The sequence below is a fragment of the Orcinus orca genome, chromosome 8, assembly GCF_937001465.1.
Source record: "Orcinus orca chromosome 8, mOrcOrc1.1, whole genome shotgun sequence".
Classification (NCBI taxonomy): Eukaryota; Metazoa; Chordata; class Mammalia; order Artiodactyla; family Delphinidae; genus Orcinus; species Orcinus orca.
In genome coordinates this window covers 26,022,026-26,035,024 of record NC_064566.1, presented here as the reverse complement: position 1 = coordinate 26,035,024, position 12,999 = coordinate 26,022,026, and the positions used below count along the sequence as shown (strand labels likewise).

Here is a 12,999-nt window from a genome sequence, read left to right as displayed (position 1 = left end):
GCAATTAATTTTCACCATTCGCCTACACCCCACTTCCACTCCCCTCAATCCAGTCAGTCAAAGTCATGGCTAAACCGAATTGACAAGCAATTGATACGGTGGCAGCACCGAGCTGCCGAGGCGGGCAAGGTAATCAAGGGGCTGCAGCTGTTGAGGGCTAAGCGCTTCCAGGTGAATGTCGCCTGAGATTTCGCATTCTGCCACTCGGAGGACACGGGACACACAGTGGTGGCTGACAGAACATCTGGTGCCAGGTGGGCTGGGAAGAGGCACTGCTGACTTGGGAAGGCAACAGAAGGATGGACAAGGATTGATGGATGGACAAGACTTCGAAACAAAATGTCACTTGCAAAAACCGTTATCCAAAACCGGCAGAGAAATGCTCAGCCACTCGTCACACTTGCCTTGCACTTACAGCACCATCAAACTTCTTGGAGCTTTCTGGCTGGTTGACTTTGGAGTGGGGTCCTAAGGGCCAAGGCTTCTAGAACTTACGGGCACAAAAAGTTTCTTATTTAGCTCAACAAAAGTTCACTTCTCTATTCAGTCATCCTCCTTCTAAGCCCACTGTCCTAAGGCCAGAGCATGGCGAGGTTGAGAGGGAGGGCATATATTCCAGTTCCGCTGCTATCTGGCTCACTCAGCCCCAAATGCCTCATGTTATGATAGGTATTGTCTGGAGTCTGTCCATCTGCGACTCTAGTTTGCCCAACGTTTAGATCAAGTCCTGGCCACCCCACTCGACCCCCACTTCTCTAATTGGTGAAATTAGAGCAAAATCTAAATACTTAAGAGAAAGAGAGAGAAAGAAATCAGGTCTTAAGAACAAGTTCCTACTATATAACACAGGGAACTATATTCAATATCCTGTGATAAACCATAATGGAAAAGAATATGAAAAAAGAATGTATATATATTTATAACTGAATCACTTTGCTGTACAGCAGAAATTAACACAACATTGTAAATCAACTATACTTCAGTAAAAAAAAAAAAATCAGGTCTTCATTCACTTACCCTATTCAGACTTATTAAGCACCTAGATAGCTCTTAATACTAAGTAGAGTGGTTACTCTGTTGCCCTGATATAATTATTAATAGCATCTACTTTCACTTTGAAAGTATCCCATAACGGATGGTAACTTAACTTAACGGATGGCCACCTGATCATAGGGTGCCACGGAGTGAAAGGCAGATATAGTGAGATTAGCAAGCTTCTTCAGAATTATAAGCCCCCCTCGCCACTCCTTGAGAGCTGGTTGCCATGACTTAACTCTTCTTTCCTTCCCTGTGTCCCCACGGTACCCAGCACCATCAGGGAACACAGCAGCCTCTCACTAAATGCACATCAATCACTTGGTGAATCCCACGTGAGATGCAAGTCAGTACAGGGAACCTACACCAGGCAATATCATTTTCTATCAGCCTCCTGTGCTGAAAAAAGCAGATCTGAGATAAGGCTAGTTTCTCCATTCCCAAATCAAGGTAGGCTTTTTGAAAAATGACAAACCAGGAAGAATACATGGTTGGAAATTTTTAGGTTTTCCCAGATATTTGCAAAAAGGGAATTTCCTTTTGAAAATATGGACTGATAATTTTGAATTAGAAAGATTAGCCCAGAGCAAAATGAAATTTCTCAAAAGCTACTCATTAGGACAACAGATATAAACTGAATGTCTTCGAGTTGAGCAGAAGGGCAAGGTGTGTCGCCTTTTTTCTTTGTTCTTGAGGCTTTTGTTGCATCTTCATTCTCATAATGTCTATGCCATTTCCCCCAGGGGACCACAGAAGGAAGAGCACCTTGGATCCGGCCTTACTCTGATCAACGCACGTGTGACCCAGGAGGGCTCAGAGATGCATGGTGGGACAAAAGAAGAAAGAGTCTCCCTCAAAAGCTACGAGGCATGGCAATCCTACTGCTAGCCATACCCTGAAACAGCCGCAGAAGGAGAGTGCAAGGGGAAGCTCTCCCAGGCCACTTTGCAAAGGTGAATGGATTGTTACAGTTCTGCTGCTCCTGCAGTTAAATGCACATCTGCAAACCCAGAACACAGGGAAGTCACCATGGAAAGATGCACTCTATCCCACAGTTGCTGCGACTTCTCATATAGGTTTAACCCTCACTGTCCCTGCCTACCCCCAAATAAATCTCTCTCTTAAGAGGATAAAGCAGCTAGCATTGGTTTATCTCCTACCATGTGCGAGGCAGGTTACATGTGTTTATTCACTTGACTTTCATAGCTATCCTATGCCCTATTAAGGCATCGATTTACAGATGAGGAAACTAAGGCTTGGAGAAGTTAAGGGATTTGCCCAAGACACACAAGAAAGATTTAAGGCCAAGATTTAAGCAAAAGGTTTAAGACCCCAACCCCTTCTCCTTTTCATCACTCAGCTGGACCAGGTGGGTAAGGTTTTCATCAGGTGGCTCTTCTTTAGTGCTACCCTCGTTTTCTGGACATGTGAGGTGACATCCCCACTGATGCCTGAGTGTCCATTCTTGGTGATGTTTGTGTTGAGCATTGCCCCCTTCCTCTTCTACAGTTGAGCTCCACATGGGAGGGCACACATCTGTCTCTAATGCCTTGGTATGACAGAGTTTACTGGGTCACTTTTCTCCTGAATTATGCAGCTGTCAGGATAAAAGTTCTATGAGAAGAGAAGAAACCCAGAACCACAGAGAAGGACATACACGACCAGTCTGAGGTTGAATAGTAATTGGTCAGAGCTTTCCAGAGAAACAGAACCAACAGGATACAGATATAGATGTAGATAGACAGATAGACAGGAATTTAAGATATCGGCTCAATCAACAATCAATTGTAGAGGCTTGGTGAGTCCAAAATCTGGTTGGAGACCCAGGAAAGAGCTGCAGTTCAAATCCAAAGGAAGTCAGGCTGTAGATGCAGGAAGAGCTGATGTCATAGTTCAAGTTTAAGGCCATCTGCAGCAGAATCCTCTCTTGCTCAGGGGAGGTCAGTCTTTTGATCTATTCAGACTTTCAGCTGATTGGATGATGCCCACCCACATTATGGAGGGCAATCTGCTTTACTCAACGTCCACCAATTTAAATGTAAATCTCATCCAAAACACCCTCACAGAAACATTCAGAATAATGTTTGACCTGTGGCCCAGCCATGATGACACAGAAAATTAACAATCATTAGCAAGCAAGGAGGACTGACAAAGCTGGTGTCTTCTCAGAGCATCTCCTGAGCCAAGATCTGGAGGAAGTAAGACTGCTGTGCAGCTTTGATCCTTCACATCACGTTTTTGGTTTCCCCAGAATCTCCGCCCCTATGAAATTGAGGAAATAAAGCATTAAGGATGTTTATTGGGAAAGATACATAACTGATTAAGGGTGATGGAAAAAGGTATTAAAGATGGGAGATAGTGGACCATGTGTCTACACTGGCAAGAATGATCCTCTGGAGCAGGAGAGAGGGGTAATTCAGGAGGGACAGGCAATGGCCAAAGGAACCAAGACCTGTAGACTAGGAGCCACTGGTAGCATCACAGAACCTCAGAGCCTGAAGAGACTTCTGAGTTCCCCACATGTCTACCCGTCAGAACATCAAGGTGAAATGACAGGCAAGGCTACTGAGCTAGTTAGTGGCCAAGACTGGGACCCAGATCTTATCAGTGACTTACTGTTTGTTGAGCACTTACTATGTGCCAGGGATTTATTTCACAGAGCAAGAAACTGGGGCTCAGAGAGATGAGATGTCCAAAATTACACAACTACTAAGGGTTAGAGCTGGGCTTCAAGCCTGCTAGTGTGTGATTCAGAAACTCAAACACTTATTCTCCACACTAAAACAGCCTCCCAGGCCAGTGTCCCCACGCCTTGCAGGGCTGAGTCACTGAGTCTCTGGAATGGCTCACCTGGAGCTACTCACATCCTTCTCAGGGCGAAGAGGAATGTCCTGACCTCTTGGAGGGCGGTTCAGACAATACGTAGTGCTGTATCCGTGACACACAGACACAGAGCCTCTCAAGGTGGCAGACAAGATGAAGATCAGATCCTTGGGAGAGTCTATAAGAACACCACACGCGGGCACGCGCACACACACACGGAAGCGCTCACCAGCAGACAGCAGGGTTTCCCGTGGCTCTGTGAGGAGGAGGGGCCGCCAGCAGGACACTCCACCATCACCTGCTAATGACAAGCTGTCCCACCCCCAGCAGAGCCCTGGAGCCAGTCTGCACGCAGACACAAAAAAGCCCGACTTCATTTTAGCAGCCAAATTGCCATCCAAAGAAAAGATTTCCTGGGACAACAGATTTCTCTGAGGAGAACGCAAAAGGTGGACAGGTGGTTTCCCATCGAAAAGCATCACCCATGACTTCCTCTCCAGACTCCAGGCTGCCTGGTCGGGCCCAGAGAGCAAGGGAAATGCTGGCTCAAGATACAGAGATCTTTTGAAATGGAAATGCACCTTTGGAGTTATTTTGGCATTTTGTTTTAATAGATAATGGAAATTTCTTAGAAAAAAGTAAATGATCATGACAGCTACTACTTATTAAGCTTAATAATGGTAGCTGTAATTTATTGAGCACTTAGCATAGGCCAGGAACTATGCTTTACGTGCTTTCTCTAATTTGCTCTTCACAACAGGTGTATGAAGAGTATTCTAGTCATATCACCATCTTATAGAGGAGGAAATGGCGTCTCCAAGAGGTTAATTCACTGCTCAAAGGACACCCAGCTAGCAAGTGCAATTGCTGGGGTTTAAATCCAAATCTACCTGATTCCAGAGCCTGTGCCCAGTCAATGTATACGGGTGTGGGAGTGCATGAGTGTATGTGTATCTGAGTGTGTTGTGTGTGTGTGTGTGTGTGTGTGTGTGTGTGTGAGATGATCTAACATAAAATGCAAAGCACCCTGGGCAACTGAACATCCAAGAAGCAAGAAGGACTTCAGGACAGAGTGAAGTCAAACCTTATCCTCTCTCCACCAACAGGTCCACACATTTGGGGGTGTGCAGGTGGAGCCCGCAGCTCCTCTACGCTCATAGGACAGAGGTGGACAGACCCCCTGCCCTTTTCCACTTTGCCAGACTTCCTCAGCTTTCTAGGCATTAGTAAGACATGGGTTCCCTGGTGCCCTCCCCAATATCCACCCACTGCCTTCCCTTCCAGTATCTTTAATCACACTTAGAATAAAATCCAAAGTCTTTCCCTTGGCCAACAAAGCCCTGCACGATCTGGCTGGCTCTCCCCTCAACACTGCTGAGCTCCCCGGCAGACCCCCAACCTGGACTGCTGGTAAGAGAGAAATAAACCTCTCTCTTGTTTCAGCCCAGCATTTGGCGGGTGGGGGTGGGGGGCGGGTGGGGGGGGAGGCGGGGGAGGGTGTCTCCTGTTACAGCAACCTAGCCAATATTAACTCATACTCGTGGTCTCTGACCTTGACATTTAAACTTCCTTCACTCTCCTCAAATCTCTGACCTGCCCTGTCCACTCAACCCCCCACTCTCAGCAGATGACTTGATCTTCTAGTTCAGAAAGAAAGGAGGCCAGCACAAGAGCGAGCACTCTCTCAGCTTTCACTACCCAACCACTTTAGGTGACATCTGCACCCAGCCTGTGACTCCATGGGAATGTCCCTCCTCCCCTGCCGGCCAGGATTTTTATCAGGGCTTTGAGTCCCATCCCTCCTGTTCCTCAGGGAACTCTAATTTTGTCTTCCCTTCTCTTTTTTATAATTCAACCTCCCCCTCTCAACTGTGTCCACAGCAGTAAACATGTTCATGATTTTCTCAATAATACAAAAAAACCCACTAAGCCTCCTCTTGACCACACACCACCCCTAACTCTCAAACGCTTAACCACTTTACAGTAACTTTTTTTTTTTTTTTTTTTTTTTTTTTTTTTTGCGGTATGCGGCCCCTCTCACAGTCGCGGCCCCTCCCGCTGCAGAGCACAGGCTCTGGACCAGCGGCCATGGCTCACAGGTCCAGCCGCTCCGCGGCATGTGGGATCTTCCCGGACCGGGGCACGAACCCGTGTCCCCTGCATCGGCAGGCGGACTCGCAACCACTGCGCCACCAGGGAAGCCCTAAGGCCTTTTTACAAAATGCCACAGTTCCACCCCAGCCTCCCGCTCCAGAACTTGCACTTGTAAATCATCACCCGACACAGGAACAAGAATAAGGATCTTCCCATTGCCCAGCGTTTCTCATCCTTACAGGACTCCTTCCTCACAATTACAAAACTTCCAAAGCATGTTAGAAATGCAGCAAACCTTCACCACTTTTAATCCGTTGGGCTTCCTTTGCCAGTAACAGCAGGACTAAGAAAAAGAGCTACAGAAGCAGGAGATAACCGGTATATTTCTTTTAGTAATTTTCCTTTGCCATAGGAGCCATTCTTCCCAAGGTGTCTCCTTAACTATTTTATTCTTGTATCTCTTATCCTTCTAAGCAATTAAGGAGCATGGTCACAGGCACAGGGGGAGGAAGTGTGACCAAGGGTCCATACCACCTGACTGGCCAGCAGGCTGTGAACCCTCCCATCAGCCTAAATGCCCAGCTGAGGGCTTGGCACGTGTATCACACTGATATCAACCATGCTTTTACATTAAGCCATTGAGTGGACATTTCTTTTGAAATAAACCCTACGGGCTAATGGTGGAATGAAATTCAATTCCTAATGGAAAGTGAGGGAGAAGCAAGTATGTTTTCTGACTGTGAATTATTTTAAAACGACACACACTCCAAGACAAATACCTTTCCCGGATCCGTTTACTGAAAAAGTTCAAGAAAAATTTTTTACTTCCAAAGCTCATGAGCAACTAGAATGAACCATTCCTACCCTACCAAGTTCATGCGTAGAGTTCCTCCCTGCTGTGGTTGCAGACTGGTGAGGTTGGTAGTCACCTGTTTACTTTCTTATAACTCTGCTTTGTAATCTTTTATCACACAGTCATAAAGTTTAACAAGTGTGTGTTTAATTCCAAAGTTCTGGGGGGATTTTGGAAGATCTGGAGGGAGAGAGGGAGACCCTGCAGCATTAGCTACAACCACCTCCAAAATCTTCAAAAAGAAGAAAATTGTTTTGGTAAGCCAAGCTAAAGAGGCAGTTCTTCAAGTCTTCCAGAGTAACACAAACCCATCCTGTGCCTTGAATCGAAGTTGTTTTTCCCCACTGGGCACCTCAGCAAAGCAGGGAGTCGCACGGTGCTTCTTATCTCTTGCTGTTGGGCTGAAGACGAAAGAGACAGACATTTCCACTGCAGTAGTAGGGACTGAATTGAGTTCTCTTGCAAAATATAGCTGGAGAGGACTCAGAAGTTACTGGCTGCTTCACAGCACTTGTGGAATGTGCCATGGAATAACCCAGGCCTTTACTGCCCCTAGCCAGACACTGTGGTCATCATCATGGTTGTAGTTACTGCTCTTGTGGTACCATACATTTCTATAGTCCCCATGTAGTTGACAGTGAACTTCGTGTATTAGCAGAGGTGACACAGGGGCGTGTTTCCTAGTGCTCCTTTCTCCTGACCAGTTCAGCCAGGCCACGCTCCAGTCCCGCCGGCAGGTAGAGCAGTGAGGTCTTCTCAGCATACTCACACTTACCTTGCCCTGGAAAAAGAGCCTGAATGCTGAAGTTCAATGCTCCTACTTTGAAATATCTACTCTGCAACTCAGGCTTGCCTGACCCCCACCCTTGCACTTGAGTCTCGTTTTCATAAAATGCAAGCAATAGGTAGATTACCTCATAGGGTGGTTGTGAGGATTTAAGTATATTATATATGTATGTTAATCAGGATTTTTCATTGCAACCCATAGAAATGAAGTCTGGTGAATTTAGGAAGAAAAGGGATTTACTGAAAGGATTTTGGAGAGCCCACAGAGCTCGAGAAGGACTGGAGAATGGATCTAAAGCTTATGTTGCCAGGAACAACACCTGAAAGCACATCCCAGAACGAGTCCCCGAAGAAAACTCTGCCACGGCCACTATCCCCGGACACACTCTGGACGCTGACACAGGGTCACTGTCATGGTTGCCACCTCAAGCGGGATGTAGCTCTCATTGGTCCTCCGTCTTGGCCAGAATGGATTCTGCAGTCTCTACATCAACACATCGGTAGCTGCTGATCCACAGCCTGAGGCAGGTGCATTGACAAAGCCTGGGTCCTATGCCAGCATCTTAGGCGCAAAGGAGGCTGGGAGAATAAGTATCTGGCATTTTCAGCTTCTAAACGTGTGTGTTGGGAGTGAGGAGTTTTCTGCAATTATAGGAAATGTGTTCAGTTGCTAACAGCCAAAAAGAATGACTAATATTCACTAACAAATGAAATAAACCAGTACCTGATGTGTTCCCTGTCACCCTTATACCCTATCTTATCCAAGCCTGGGTTGAGCACAGTATCAGAACGCTGTGTTGTAAAGACATTCACAGCCACCCCACGTGACCCCAAAACCCCATAAAACTTCCCACCTGTAACACCCACCTGTCTCCACATCCCAGTCTCTTTATTCTTCTCCCCAAGAAGCCAATGCCTATCTGATAAACAAATCTGTGCTAAGTGCTGATGACTGAAAATGGGTTAGTTAGTGCCTGATTCTTTCCAGAATCTTCCTATTTTCCCTAGGAGATTCCAGGGGCCATAAAGGTTCAGCCTGAAGGGATTTAAAGCAGCTGTTAAATTTACCTTGGAGAGGTTCTGGTCAGCAAGGAGGTCTTCTGACTGAGGCAACCACTCTTCAGTAAGTAACCTGGAATAAATCAGTATCACCAACTCCCCGTGAGCAGACCCACATGCTTATGTTTGATGTCATCCGATCTTCCCCCAAAACCTCATATGATCTTCAGGGTAAGTATAATTATCTTCATTTGATAAATGAGATACCCAGAAAGGTTAAACGAATTTCCCAAGGCACTAAATCTGTTAAACAGCAAAGCTGAGACTGGACGCAGAGTTCCTGACTCCTATCAGGTGCTTTTCACTTTCTATAACTCCTGGCTGCCCTTCTCCCGGTCTTGAACAACCCCAGGGCTGTGAGTGAATAAGGGACCAAAGAAACCCAAAAGGCAGTCCTCTGGGAGGCAGGAGAGGTTGGCAGGGGAGAGGAAACAACCCCGGGATGATCCCCTTCCTAGCGCACATCCCATTTGCTTTGATTTGACTCTCAGTGTTTTCAAATGGGTTCTGATCCCAAAATATTTACATTCACCAGGAAGACTAAGTACAATGGCTTCCTTTTGGTCTCAAAAATTGCAAAAATTAGGGGACGTACAACAACCACAGATGGAATCCAGGAGCTGAGGTGGGGTGGGGAAAGGGTCACCAAATCTGCAAACCTGTGTGAGCCCTTTTAGCTGCAGTGATGGGGAAAGGGCGCCATCTCTGAGCTGCATGATTAAAGCAACTGCAAATTAGTTTCCACAAAGGTCTTTCCCCTTAAACTGAAAAGCACCGTGTAACGGAATTTCACAGACACTGCTTTGCAAATGACTTCACACCTCACTCTGTTCAGAGCTGAGAGGTGGCCGCATGCTGTGAATCATAAGAGACTGAGGCTCTGGTGGGGCTGCCGAACCTTCCTCCGACTGACTTCGACATCTAGACACAGACTACTCTCCCCATCCCTTAACCTGGGAAGGGAATTAGTGAACTGAGAGTACTGGAGTCACCGCTACATGATTAGTAGTCTATCCCTCCCCCTCCCCAGGCTATTTACCCACAAACTGTGCTTTCTACACAGTCAGGCTCCTAGGGGTTGCTAGCTGGCTATGGGTTGCCCAGGTACACACATTTTAAGTAAAAGGCTTTGGAAGTCTATGGGGTTTCTGAGCTCTAATGAGATTTCCAGTAGAAATGACTGAGTCAGGCTGACAAAGCTATGACGAATGCCGCACCATTTTCACCAACCACCTTAGCTTTCTTGGGGGTACCCCTTGAGCTTAATGTAGGAATCGTATTTCCTAATAGTCAGCAGCTCTACAGTGAATCAAACAGGTTGCATTTCAGTGTCAAGCCTGATTGACTAATATTTCCAGACAGCCCAAATCTCTAATTCATTCACGCAAGAAAAAGGTATTAGCACCTACTACGTGCCAGGCACTATGCCAGGCCCTGGGATACAACTATGAGTCACGGCTCTCGTGGTGAGTACAAATGACAGAGACAGGACACTTTCAAATAGTTGTTCCAACGAATGTAAAACTGCAACACTGACAATGTGATACTGTGGGCGGTCCCGAGAGAGAGCCCAGGAGAGGGGAATTAGACCTGGTCAGGGCATCCGGAAGACATCCCTGAGAAAGTGACCCTTCAGCTGAGAACTAACAGGTCAGAAAGAGCCGAGAGAAGAGAGAAGGGAAACCCTCAAGGCAGAGGGCACAGCACAGGCAAAGCCCAATGAGGTCAGGGGCTTGACGAGAACTGGAAAAAAAGGCTAGTATACACCAAGCTTGGTGAGCCAGGGCAACAAGGCACCAAAGGAGCCTGAAAAAGGGGAGACCCTGCAGGGCTTTTCAGGACATGCAGAGGAGTTTTGTCTTTATTTGAAATGCAAATTGGATGCCATGGAAAAGTTGTAACGGGGATGAGGGCCATTAGAAAACGTCTCTCTGGCTGCAGCATGGTGGCCATATTAGAAGGGATGGCAGGGTGGAGTTTCCCATCAAGGAAAGTAGGTGCTCAGAGTCTCACCTATCCTGGCAGTGACCTGAGTCCCCCACAATCACAAGGGCAACGGCACAGCCAACTCAGGAATTCAGGACCACAGTGTGCAACCCCCAAACTCTTTCCCCTACAGAATCACCTAGTAGCACAATTTTAAGGTGTGATGTTGTCACATTCCTTCACCTCTCTGTGAAACTACCCATTGACACAGACAACAACACTGACAATAACCAGCACGAAGGTACCAAGTCCAATGACGGGTTATCAGCACACACATGGTGATCTCTTCCCAACTATACGTATATATCCTCTGCCTAAGAGAGAAGTTCAAGTGTATGCTCTTTAAAATGGTAATAATTTTAAAACTTAACCTTCACTCACTGTCTATTTAGTGATTCTCAACCGGGGCAATTTTGTCCCCCTCCCCTGAGGACATTTGGCAACGTGTAGAGGCATTTTTGGTTGCCACCCTGGGAGGATGTCTAACTGGCATCTAACTGTTTAGCCAGAGATGCAGCTAAACATCCTACAATGCACAGGACAGTCCTCCAGAACAAAGAATCCCCAGCCCTAAATGTCAATAATCCCGCTATTGAGAAATCTGATCTACAGGGGCTCGAAGCCACAAGGTGGGTTCTTGAGTAACTGCATGAACAGAACATCACACACACACACACACACACACACACACACACACACTGACCTCCATTTGACAGAGCAGCTAGCGTTATTTACTTTAACAAGTGCAACTGGTAGAGGTGAGTCCTTCTGGGAGGACAAGTGTACCCTAGCAACAGAGCCATATGACTTGGCAGGTGCTGGGAAGGATTCTGGAGTAAAGGGAAGGGCAGTGGACACCTGGTCCTATCTTGTAAGTCATGAGGCCTCACAGTGCCATGGGGGTTAATAAGTCAAGAGCACAGTGGATCCTTCATAGCTCTCTCACTCCTAATGACCAGAGGCAGTGCCTTTGCAGAGAAACTTCTAGCAACTCAGTGGAGGAATGCAGCAGGAACCCTCACCACAAGAACAACCGGTAACTTCTCTCATTTTCCTCTTTCCCTCACCCTATTTTTGTGAGACAGGGACTAGCTACAATAGTCAACAAGGTCCGTTTAGTGTATGATCTGGTCTTGCTGTGACTAACTAGATGACTGGTTGTATATATCCTCTTTATGTTGTTCATTATATCACCCTAACGTAAAGTAATTTAACTTTGGTGGGATAATTAGGGTATTTCTAATCTAACTGATAGTCTGAATGAAATGAGATTTTCAGAGGGAGATTTGTGTATCAGGAGACTGGTGACCTCCAGCCCCAATTTTCACACAATGTATTTATCTGACAGCCCGACTTCCCAGGCATACTGAATCCATACATTTCCAAGCCTGTGCGTTGATAGAACACACCCGCCAATGAGATTACTCTATTTATAATGAGATTTCCATGGGCTCAAGGAGGTAGATCATAATATTTTAACTGAGGCCTTCAGGCTGAGGGAGAAACTGTATGTTAACAGAGACCCTGAGACGCAAATGTACTCAAGAGGGCAGGTGGCCTGTATGGGGTCTCGGAGATGCAACTCAGCAGGAGAAATAAAGGCAGAGGCCCCTGAGGTGCCTGCCTGACTGGGACAGCCCAGGGCCACCCCAGCAGGGCAAACATCGTGCTGGGAGGGTCACAGCAAGGCGGTCTTCACCTGCCCCTTGGAGAAGATGCAGAAAGAGTCTGCCCAGTAAGCCTGAGATAGGGGACCAAGGAAGGAGATCTGGAAAGTGGAAGCAGTAGAGGCCGGCAGGGTCAGGCCAGCAGCCTGAGCAAGCAGGCAGCTGACAGACCTACCGCCTGCTCCCCAGTCCCCCAAACACACCCCCAGGGGCCGACCCGCTCACCTCTGACCTCCACGCTGGCTCCAAACCTTGCCATTAGAGTCACGCTTTTACACCTGTCATCAGAGGCAGGACGCCAGCTCTTAGGAAAATACGCCCATTTTTCATTCCCATTTTTCATTCATTCATTGAGTACCCACATATGGCAAGCACTAGTAAGGCTCACAACAGATGAAGTCTCTCTTCCAGGCTATTTACATCCTTCTGGTTTTGTTGCTCAAGCCTCCTTAGTAAATTCCTGTAAATTCCCTTTAGAATTTAATTTGAGAGAAAAAAGTTTGTTTTTCTGGAAGAAATAATATGTTTTCTTTTATCAGATAATGAGAACTATGCAGCTCATCTGGCTCCCCTTGTTTCCTTGGGTGCCAGGAAGCTCAGAGGTTAAGGTTATACTCGGTCGTAGAATTAGGTTGATGTTTTGTGTCTTTTTCTTTCTTATTTTCTATTTCTAGTGAAAAAGATTTATTTAATGCT

At 46.6% G+C, this 12,999-nt stretch overlaps 1 long non-coding RNA gene across 2 annotated transcripts in view; it reads right to left on the bottom strand.

Annotated features, from left to right (window-relative positions):
• Window positions 1–5,911: 5,911 nt before the first annotated feature.
• LOC117197586 (uncharacterized) overlaps window positions 5,912–12,999 on the bottom strand; it is a 102,748-nt gene continuing 95,660 nt past the window's right edge. Inside the window, exons 4-5 of one of the 2 annotated variants that reach the window (XR_007478993.1) lie at window positions 8,660–8,723; window positions 5,913–7,206 (exon numbers count right to left, since the gene is read on the bottom strand). This is a non-coding gene — a long non-coding RNA (uncharacterized LOC117197586). Of the gene's footprint in view, window positions 8,724–12,999 lie in introns of both variants that reach the window. The other variant, XR_007478992.1, reaches the window with a different exon arrangement.